We start from the raw sequence: 12,227 nt of genomic DNA, 5'->3' as shown, positions 1-12,227 counted from the left end.
CTGAGGTTCGCCGATGACATTGTAATTCTGTCAGAGACAGCAAAGGACTTGGAAGAGCAGTTGAATGGAATGGACAGTGTCTTGAAAGGAGGATATAAGATGAACATCAACAAAAGCAAAACAAGGATAATGGAATGTAGTCTAATTAAGTCAGGTGATGCTGAGGGAATTAGATTAGGAAATGAGGCACTTAAAGTAGTAAAGGAGTTTTGCTATTTGGGGAGCAAAATAACTGATGATGGTCGAAGTAGAGAGGATATAAAATGTAGGCTGGCAATGGCAAGGAAAGCGTTTCTGAAGAAGAGAAATTTGTTAACATCCAGTATTGATTTAAGTGTCAGGAAGTCATTTCTGAAAGTATTCGTACGGAGTGTATGGAAGTGAAACATGGACGATAAATAGTTTGGACAAGAAGAGAATAGAAGCTTTCGAAATGTGGTGCTACAGAAGAATGCTGAAGATTAGATGGGTAGATCACATAACTAATGAGGAAGTATTGAATAGGATTGGGGAGAAGAGAAGTTTGTGGCACAACTTGACCAGAAGAAGGGATCGGTTGGTAGGACATGTTCTGAGGCATCAAGGGATCACCAATTTAGTATTGGAGGGCAGCGTGGAGGGTAAAAATCGTAGAGGAAGACCAAGAGATGAATACACTAAACAGATTCAGGAGGATGTAGGTTGCAGTAGGTACTGGGAGATGAAAAAGCTTGCAGAGGATAGAGTAGCATGGAGAGCTGCATCAAACCAGTCTCAGGACTGAAGACCACAACAACAACAACCGGTCATATGTATATTAATTATGTTGTTTACCCACCACTGTAATAAAGAATGTGGTGACTCACAATGAATGTATCTGGCAGCATTTTCTTGTCGTACAGCCTCACTGGTAACTACACAGTAATAACACAGCCATTTTCAGACTCCGTACACCGCGAACAGACAGTGACTTTCCTGCTACTTCGTGTTACATGCTGTGCCACAACAACATACAACTCATCAGACTATGCCTAAAATTGAGGATGTGATACAACAGTGCCTTGTACTGACGGTGAACAATGTACACCTACTGCCTGAACAATGGCATCACAGAAACACTTCATTGAATGTTCCTCGTGTATCTACTGCTTCGGTGACATTTTCAGCATTTTCCGACCTCAGATCCATTTTCGCCACTTGAGTATGCTGCACCTACTGCATTGCATGTCTACACTCCCACATGTACAGTGGCATAAGAAAGACATTTTGTTGAGTGTGCACAGTGTTCTTACTGCACACACAACATTTCCAGTGCTTTCCACACAAATGACCGTGCAATGTCACAGTTTGTTTTCCTCGCTTATGTATGCAGCGCCTATCACGTCACATGTATCTACAATTTCACCATCTGTGTCACAACAGGTGATACAACCATGTGAACTTTTAGCTAACAACACTGCTGCTGTGCCTACCATGCCAGATCCTGATACGCCGGCTCCACTCGTGCCCCAGCCTATACCATACCTACAACCTCGTGACAACCTGTCTACTTTTCATTCAACATTCAGGTTTCCACTGTTCCACACCTATCAACCCATCATATAGTTTGCCTCAATGAGTGCATCATGGCTACACATGGGATAATAGATGACAATGCTAAATTCGTTACTCTCCTGGGCCAACATAGTGAGCACTTGGATCTGATTAGTGACTAATTTTTCATACCTCCTGCAGTGGACAAGTATGACACAGCCAAGTTGCTGCTGCTCCAGCACCTTTCACAGACACTATAACAACAACTCAAGCAAGTTATTTGTGAGGAAGCCATTGGTGACAAACTCCTCCACAGCTATAGAGCCATCTCCGAACACTGTTGCATATGAATCTAATACCTGATCGGACTCTGTGGGTCTTGAAACTGCCATCAGAGGTGCAACTCGCTATGATTTCACATGAACAGGACCCACCGATAAGAAATCAGGGTTTTCAGATAGAATAAAAGCCATCAGCCAGCTAACAATGCACAAGTCACTGACTCATGGCCATATTGCTGTGCGACCCATCATGACACTTCCAAAGCCAACCGAGTTCATCTGATTCTGCCCAAGTTACCAGTGCCAGCTGCCACAAGGGGCAACAACATTCAGTATGCTGATACACAGCCCCACCCACACAGCAACACAGCCTTTCCCGTCACCTCAGCCAACCCCCCTCCTCTGTTGAACACGGTGTGCAACTGCTGGTCACAGTGTATGTTCCCAAACTCCAACAATGGTCTGCAGTAGGCGCACCACATTGTTCTCATCAGTCCAGTCGCCTCCACGCACAGTACCCATGGGAATGAATATATATTGAAGTCAGCTGATAGGTATCCCTGCTTAAAGGAAAACTCTCTAACAAAGGGCCCACCTTCAAAGGAAGTCAGGTATCCAAGTAATGGAGGAATTAGAATATTTCTTCAAAATATGAGAGGTATTAGAGATAAAGTTAGTGAACTGCTTATAGATGTTAACTCTGATATTATTGGTACATCAGAGCACCACTTAAATAATCTGATAATTCAAAGGGCTCCTCTACCAGGATACAGATTGGCTGGCTGTTTTTCAAGAACTTCTTTGCAGAGTGGGGGAGTGACCAAATATGTAAAAAACAGCATTCCATTTGAATCTGCAGATGTATCAAAGCACTGCATTGAACAGGTATTTGAATGTTGTGCAGGAGCAGTTGAATTTAGTGAAACTGAGCTTTTAATTATAATTATTTATAGGTCCCCTAACTCTGACTTCAGGGCATTTCAGCTCTAGCTATAGAAGGTTCTTGGTTCACTTAATAAGAAGAATAAAACTTTGTTGTATATGGTGACTTCAGTATTAATTATGTATGTAACTGCTGTAGAAAAAGGATACTGGAAGATCTCCTAAATTGATATGATCTGATTCACATTGTATTTTTCCAAACTAGGTTGCAGGAGAACAGTAGCACAACAGACAATATTTTCGTTCATTCTTCATTACTAGATGGGCATTCTGTTAGTAGAAGGATGTATGGCTTTTCAGAACATGATGCACAAATTTTAACATTAAAAGGTTATTGAACTCAAACAAATGTTATATTGTTAATTACAAACTATGTAGAAAAGGTACACCAATGGCAATAGAGTGTCTTTTAAACTTCGTTAAGGAACAAGAGTGGAAGGATGTTTGTAATGCTGATAATAGATGGCAAATATAATGCTTTCCTTAACACATTTCTCATACTCTTTGAAAGTTGCTTTCCATTATAATGTTCAAAAAAAATGTACTAGCAGTAAAAAGTAGCCTGGATGGCTGACTAGTGGGACATCATGTACAACAGAGTGTGAATTAGATCAACACGTTAGAAGTAGTTACAATCGAGGTACAGTATCCCATTACAAATAGCATGGTAAGGTGCTTAAAAATGTTATTAGGAAGGCAAAGAGTATGTGATATGCAAACAGAATAGCTAATTCCCAGGATAAAATTAAAATCGTATACTCAATCACGAAGAAAGCATGTGGTCAGCTACATAAGGTCGAGTACACAAAGTCAGTACATAGTAAAAATGTTTCTGTTACTGGTAAGTCAAATATATGTACAGTGTTTAACAATCACTTTCTGAACATTGCTACTGAATTAAACAAAAACGTATATAGTCTCCACAGGGAATCATATAACTCTCTTGGAAAATGGCTTTCCGAGACTGACATCCGAAATACTCCTCCTTGATACTGACAAGGGATAGATTGAGCCAATAATTAAATCACTGAAGTCTAAGGACTTTCATGGAGTACCTATCAGAATACTAAAGTACTGTAATGCACATGTTAAACCTGTATTTAGCCATATTCGCAATTTGCCGTTTAGGAATGGTCAGTTTCCTGAATGATTAAAATACTCACTAGTAAACCTGCTTTATAAAAAGAGAGAAAGGGATAACGTAGACAATTTTAGATTATTTCTATGCCATTAGTGTTTGCTAAAGTTATTGAATAGGCTGTGTATTAAGGATAATTGATCATTTCATTTCACATAATTTGTTGTCAAATGTACAGTCCGGATTGAGAAGTGGTTTAACAACTGAAAATCCTACATTCTCTTTTCTCTGTGTGGTACTGGGTGAATTAAACATAAGGTTTTGAATGTAAGGCATCTTTTTTGGGTTAACTAAAGAATTGTATTGTGTTGATGGTCCCAGAAGTTTGACCATTATGGAATACGAGAGTAGCTCACAATTGGTTCCCCTCTTAGTTTAAGAAGAGACAGTAAAAGGTCATTCTCTGCAGTACTGACAGTTTTGAGAATGGCTATGATGTGGGGTCCAAGTCAGGCACAGTTAAATGAAGTTGTCCCAGGGATCAGTGCTGGGACAATTCAGTTCCTTATTTATATAAATGATGTTACTTCTAGTACTACACGTGATTCTAAAATATTTCCGTCTGCTGATGACACTAGGTTGGTAGTAAAGGATGTTGTGTACAACATTGGCACTATTTCAAACAATGTAGCTCAATAAATAAGTTCATGTCTTGTAGAAAATAAACTAATGCTAAATCACATTAAGACTCAGTTTTCACAGTTTCAGACACACAATTCAACATTGACAGCATCAGAGGTGACCTTGGCAAGGCTACTATTCTACACAATATGCGTATGTGATTGGAGAGACTGAACAGTTCAGATTTCTAGGTGTTCAGATAGATAGTAAACTGTTGTGGAAAGCTCATGTTCAGAATCTTGTTCAAAGACTTAATGATGCCATTTTTATTGTTAGAACAGTATTTGAAGTAAGCGATAGTCAGACATGAAAAGTAGTCTACTTTACTTATTTTCATTAGCTTATGTTGTATGGTATTATATTTTAGGGTAATACTTCTCATTCTCAAAGGGTATTTTTGATACAGAAACTGACAGTTCGGGCAATAAGTGGTGCAATTTCATGTACCTCTTGTCGACCCCTGTTCATTAGTTTGGGTACTGACATTGACTTCTCAATATATACATTCTTTAATGTCATTTCTTGTTAACAGTATCAACTTATTCCCAAGAATTAGCAGATTTCACTCAATTAATACTAGGCAGAAATCCAATCTGTATTTGGATCACATCTCGTTGTCTCTTGTGCAGAAAGGCACGGAGTACTCTGCTGCATCTATTTTCAATAAGCTACCAGAAAATTTAATAATCTTAGCAGTAATCCACTTGCTTTCAAATCCAAACTGAAGAGTTTCCTCATAGTTAACTTCTTCTATTCAGTCAAGGAGCGCCATGAAAAATTAAACTAGTTCCTATGCTACAGTGTTGATTGCGTTTATATAAAACTTATAACCTGCCATTTTATTTTATCTATTATTACTTACCTTTTGTAATTTCATGTACTGACACATTCCATGACATTTGTTCCTCAATTTGGTCCTACAGAACTAGATGTGTAAAATAACAAATAAAAATAAATAAATAAATATAAGCACCATGTCTACGACCTTTCAGTTCTTGCCTCCATGTGTTTCACTTGACAACAGAAAACTACCTACTTCGCAAAACAGGTGTTGACGTCAGCAAAATGCCACCGATCGACACGTCCCCTCCTACTGTCACGTTGCACGTCAACTTCGTGCAATGTGGCAAGATGGCAGTTGACCTACCATCATTGTTCCCAGAGACAAACGCCTTCGATACTCAGGGAAACACCATCCAGTGCCTTATCATTCTTGACGAGATTCAATTACTCAATGCTCAATATTTTATCATACGCTTCTCCAAAGCTCATACGTGTAATGAAAATGATGACCTTCACCAATGTATCACTGCAGCCACTGCCTCACTGCAAGATACACAGCACAATTTCATCAATTTAAGACATCACCACGTGCCTCCATCTCCATTGAGTTCAACTACGAGGCACTGACACTGCTCTCCCTGTCTCTCTCTCTCATGACAGAGCCACGGTGTACCTCACAGGCCAACTCAGTGACCTAACTGGATTTCATACACAAGGTTAGTGAAGTGCTGCTATCGGATACTGTGCATGAAGCTGACAGCGCAACTGGCATGCTACCCTCATGTAGCCTTACTCCCCTTGCACACAGTGCTATCTGTAATGAATTGTACACCAGACTATACCCATCGATGGTTCATGTGTTAGACACATAGACTACACACAGCAAAAACTGCTGCAGATGAATTATTAAAAGCAGGAATCATCCGCCTTTCTGACAGTGCTTGGGCGTCACCCATTAAACTTGTCCTAAAGAAATATGGTACTTGGTGTTTGAGTGCTGATTACAAAGCTTTAAGCTTACGCATAACTGACAGCTACCCGATTCCTAACATGCAAGGCTACACACACTCTCATGCGTGCATTAATCTTCAGTGTGGCAGATTGCAAGAAAGTGTACTTACAAATTCGTACAAGTGAGGAGGACATTCCAAAGACTGCTATCATTATGACATTCATCCTTTTTGAATTTCTGTTCATGGTGTATGGACTCAAAAATGCAGTGTAAACTTGGCAGCATTTTGTTGAGGGCATCCTCAGGATGGCAGGATAGGTCCAAGATGGCCGCCGAGTAAGTGACGCCAGAAACCACTTCCAGAAAGTTAAGTGATTTAGACAGGAATATAATTTAGTTTAACGCTGACAACAAATTAAATACGTGCATTAGTGTATCGTTTAGTCTTGCCGTTAAAGGTTTGACTTTTATTTGCGTATTTTTTCAGAAAACACGAAAAGATCGTAACTTCGCGAAGTCGTGCTTAGGCTTAAATTTTGTAAACGTGTTTGTTTCTTGTTTCAAGGTAATTTAACTAGTTTCTCGGTAACAAATAAGTAAACTACCGTAAATAGCGTATAATTTCATTGTCTTAATACAGATTTCAGAAAAACAAACTTTATATCAGAAACTTGCCTATATACATTTGTTTATAGACCTATTCTCGTAACGTTTTTGGAGAATCAAAGTTAAAGTATCTCGTTTAATTGCCCTTTTTTCATTCCATCGAGTGAAATATATAATAAATAGCGTATATCTTCATTGTTTTAATACAAATCTCAGAAAACCGGCGGAATTTTAAATCAGAAACTTGCTTATATACATTTGTGAATAGGCTTAATTCTTGTAACGTCTTTTTTGATTTTCGCTAATTTAATTGATTTATTCTAGCTAAAGTATTATTTTTGCCATGAGTGAGAAGTGACTGACTTGCCGTAGAATTGTTAGTTCCGGGGTTTGGTGTGATGGATGCAGTAGTTTTTTTCACTGGGGGGACTGCAGTGGCGTGGGTGTTGGGAAAGTGGATCAGGCTCATCAGTGGTTATGTAGGATTTGCAGCAGAGATAGGAAGATAGTGGAACAGGAGGGGAAAATTGCTGCCCTTCAGGCTGAGCTAGATCAGGCTAGGGAAGATCTGGACAGGTTAAGGAGGGAGAAGGGCAAAGAGAGGTGGGAAGTGGCAACAGGTAGCAGAAGGAACAGGCCTAGAACTAAGTCTGACAGTTTTGTGGTGAATGTCAAAAATAAGTTTGACCTGATGCTTCAGTTAGAAACTGATGAGCCTCAAGCAGAGGTAGGTGTAGACAGGACACAACAAACTTTCAATAGGAAATTGAAAAAGAATGTAGGAAAGTCATCGAAAAGGAAGAAAGTTTTGTTGTTAGGCAGTTCTCATGCCAGAGGTGTAGGCCAACTTCTGCAGGAGGAATTAGGACCAGAATACCAGGTCACAAATTTTTTCAAACCAAGTGCTAGTCTGGATCAGGTGACAGAGGATTTAGGTTCACTCTGTAAAGGATTTACCAGGGAAGACACCGTGGTTATTGTGGGAGGGCCAGGGAACAGCATCGACACAGATCCTGGGTACAGTATAGAGTGTGACCTGGTAAAGATTGCGTCGGCATCGAGACACACCAATGTTGAATTTGTATCTGTCCTGAGACGCCATGACCGGCCTCATTTGAACTCTTCTGTTGGGAGAGTTAATTTGGAGTTGGAACGGCTGCTTGTGTCGGGTGCGGGGGCTCATATTGGTGTGGTTCCTGTTGATTATCTCAGTAGGTGGGACTATACCAGGCACGGCCTACATCTCAACAGGAAAGGGAAGGGGAAACTGGCTGGGGTAATAGCAGGAAATTTAAGGGGGGGAGGCACTGCCATGAATGGTAAAATACCAGTGGTTACAGGTGTTGGAGCAGCACCTTTTTTAGGATAGGTAAGACAGAAAGATGTCAAGTTCTACGAGAGGTCAGGATTGAAACAAATCTTCAGTTTAGGAAAGAAATTCAACAGCACAATTCTAGCACATTGGATCACCAATCACAGCTATCAATTATAAATTTTCACCAATCACCAGAAATTTTATCTCCACCAAGTTGTATCTCAGTCCTAGGTAATTGCATTGATGAACTAAAGTCACCCAACCCAATTGACATAATCTGCCTCTCTGAACACCATGTGACCACTGGTATAGGAACTAGGCCTAAGCACAATGAGAAACTCAGACAGGAGAGTACTGCAAATGTTAGAATAAGGAAAGGTTCTCATAAAAGTGTAATTAAAAATAATGTAAGTATATTTCATCAAAATATTGGGAGTTTAAAGAATAAAGTAGATGAGCTTCTGGTTTGTTTGGAAGATTTAGAAGCTGAGAATGAAATAGATATACTATGCCTGTCTGAGCATCACATTGTTACTGATATGGATAAGGTAAATGTAAGTGGTTATAAGCTCTCTGCACATGTAATGAGAGAAAATATGGAGAAAGGAGGAGTTGCCATATATGTCAAAAGTTATCATTGTGCAAAAAGTATAGAAACAAAAAAGTTTTGTGTAGAGAAACATATAGAAGCATGTGCCTGTGAGCTTAAATTAAATAAAGGCACATTTATAATTGTAACTGTATATAGGTCCCCATCAGGAAATTTTCATCTATTTCTGAAAAATTTGGACTCCTTGTTGTGCTATCTGTCAGACAGGGGGAAGCAAATTATTATTTGTGGGGACTTCAATGTAGATTCTCTGAAAGAGGGTAATAGGAAAAATGACCTTGAAGTATTACTCTGTTCTTTCAATTTGACACCCGTTATTGATTTTCCTACTCGGGTGGTAAAGGATAGCAGCTCACTGATAGATAACTTCTTTATAGACCAAGATAAGTTTAACCAGATAAATGCTCAGCCTGTTGAGAATGGTCTTTCTGATCATGGTGCACAGCTAGTTACAATATATGACACAGCTCCATTCAGCAATACTAAACAGTCCTTCAAAGTAGTACGTTCAGTCAACAATTTAACAATTGCAAATTTCAGGGAAAGCCTACAGCAGTTAGACTGGGATGAGGTGTACCGTGAACCTGATGCCAATTTAAAATATAATTTATTTCATGACATTTTTGTAAATGCATTTGAAAACTGCTTCCCCAAGAAAATAGTTAAATATACTCGTAAGAAACCTTGTAACAAACCATGGCTTACTAAGGGTATAAAAATATCTTGTAACCGGAAAAGGGAAATGTATCTGACAGCAAGAAAGAGTAGTGACCCAGAAACTATCAAAAATTATAAAAACTACTGTGTTATATTAAGAAAAGTTATTAAAGAATCCAGGAGTATGTGTATCATGTCTGAAATCAGCAACTCTGATAATAAAATTAAAACAATTTGGAATATTATTAAAAGAGAAACAGGTCAACCAAGAGCAGAGGAAGACAGTATTACCATCAAATTGAATGAAAACTTTACGAACAAAAAGTCAGAAGTTGAAAATATTTTTAATAATCATTTTCTAAATGTTGTGGATATAGTAGGATCCAGGTGTTCATTAGAAGATGCTAGGCTGTTAATGGAAGAGGCCATACCTATGCAATTTGATACAATTGAAATCTCACCCACTTCTCCCTCTGAAATTAGGAAAATAATAAACTTGCTTAAAAGCAAAAACTCACATGGAATTGATGGCATTTCCAGCAAAATACTAAAAGCTTGTTCTCAACAGATAAGTAAGATTCTCAGCCACCTGTGTAATAGCTCTCTGGAACAGGGCATTTTCCCTGATAGACTGAAATATGCTATTGTTATACCTTTGCATAAAAAGGGGGATAGATCTGATGTCAACAATTACCGTCCAATCTCCCTTCTAACAGCTTTATCCAAAATTTTTGAGAAAGTAATGTATTCAAGAGTAGCTTCACATATCTGTAAAAATGAAGTACTAACAAAATGTCAGTTTGGTTTCCAGAAGGGTTTTTCAACAGAAAATGCCATATATGCTTTCACCAGTCAAATTTTGAATGATCTGAATAACCGAACACCACCCATTGGGATTTTTTGTGATCTCTCAAAGGCTTTTGATTGTGTAAATCATGAAATTCTGCTAGACAAGCTCAAGTATTGTGGCATGAGTGGGACAGTGCACAAATGGTTTAATTCGTACCTAACTGGAAGAGTGCAGAAAGTTGAAATAAGTAGTTCTCGTAACATGCAAAGATCAGCACATTCCTCAAACTGGGGAACTATCAAGAATGGGGTTCCACAAGGGTCAGTCTTGGGTCCTTTGTTGTTCTTATTATATATTAATGACTTGCCATTCTATATTCATGAAGAGGCAAAGTTAGTTCTCTTCGCTGATGATACACGTATAGTAATCACACCTGAGAAACAAGAATTAACTGATGAAATTGTCAATACTGTCTTTCAGAAAATTACTAAGTGGTTCCTTGTAAACGGACTCTCACTGAATTTTGATAAGACACAGTACATACAGTTCCGTACAGTGAATGGTATGACGCCATTAATAAATATAGACCTTAATCAGAAGCATATAGCTAAGGTAGAATATTCCAAATTTTTAGGTATGTCCATTGATGAGAGATTAAATTGGAAGAAACACATTGATGATCTGCTGAAACGTTTGAGTTCAGCTACTTATGCAATAAGGGTCATTGCAAATTTTGGTGATAAACATCTTAGTAAATTAGCTTACTACGCCTATTTTCACTCATTGCTTTCATATGGCATGATATTTTGGGGGAATTCATCACTGAGGAATAAAGTATTTATTGCACAAAAGCGTGTAATCAGAATAATAGCTGGAGTCCACCCAAGATCATCCTGCAGACATTTATTTAAGGATCTAGGGATATTCACAGTAGCTTCTCAGTATATATACTCTCTTATGAAGTTTGTTATTAACAACCAAACCCAATTCAAAAGTAATAACAGTGTGCATAACTACAATACTAGGAGAAAGGACGACCTTCACTATTCAAGATTAAATCTAACTTTGGCACAGAAAGGGGTGAATTATACTGGCACTAAAGTATTTGGTCACTTACCAAATAGTATCAAAAGTCTGACAGATAACCAACAAGTATTTAAGAAGAAATTAAAAGAATTTCTGAATGACAACTCCTTCTACTCCATAGAGGAATTTTTAGATATAAATTAAGAAAAAAAAAAAACACAAAAAATAAAGTTGTTATATTAACTTAAGTATGTTGTTAAATTAACCTAATTATGTCATGTATTGGAAAATTCGACTCGTTACACATCATTACGAAATATCGTATTCATGATCCATGGAACTAGTATTAATCTAATCTAATCTAATCCTCTTCAAACTGCCCTTCGGTTATGCCTATCCTGACAATATCATCATTTTCTCCACCACACCAGACAAGCACAAGCACCACCTAAAATTAGTTTTTGACACACTAGCACAGAACTGTGAGATCATTAATGACACCAAGTGTCAGGTGCGAATACGCGAGGTAATCTTCCTTGCCCACCTGGTCGACGCCAATAGTATTTGCCCCACTCCCGGGGAGGGGGAAAAAGAAGAAGGGGGGAAAAAAGAAAAGGACCAAATCAGATTGTTACCACCACCCTTGGACTAACACAAATTACACTGATTTTTTTTTTTTTTTTTTTTTTTTAAAAAAAATCTTCTACTGAACCCATTCCTTTATGGTGCTGCCACCTGTCTACTCCTAACAGAGGTACTGTCAGGCATAAATAAAACTGGCAAGCACCTGTACAAGTAGACTTCACATATGCAACAAGCATTTGACAGCATCAGATGTGACCTTGGCAAGGCTACTATTCTATCCCAGCTTCAATCACAACGTATGCGAGAGACTATGCTATTCGGCTCATTCTACAATAGGAACTTCGGGGTGTTACCCAATCACTGCACTTCTTGTCCCGGAAACTCTCTAACTGCCAATGAAAATGGTCCG

The sequence above is a fragment of the Schistocerca serialis genome, chromosome 2 (assembly GCF_023864345.2).
Source record: "Schistocerca serialis cubense isolate TAMUIC-IGC-003099 chromosome 2, iqSchSeri2.2, whole genome shotgun sequence".
Lineage (NCBI taxonomy): Eukaryota > Metazoa > Arthropoda > Insecta > Orthoptera > Acrididae > Schistocerca > Schistocerca serialis.
The sequence above is the reverse complement of the archived record's forward strand: the minus strand, read 5'-3'. Positions refer to the sequence as shown.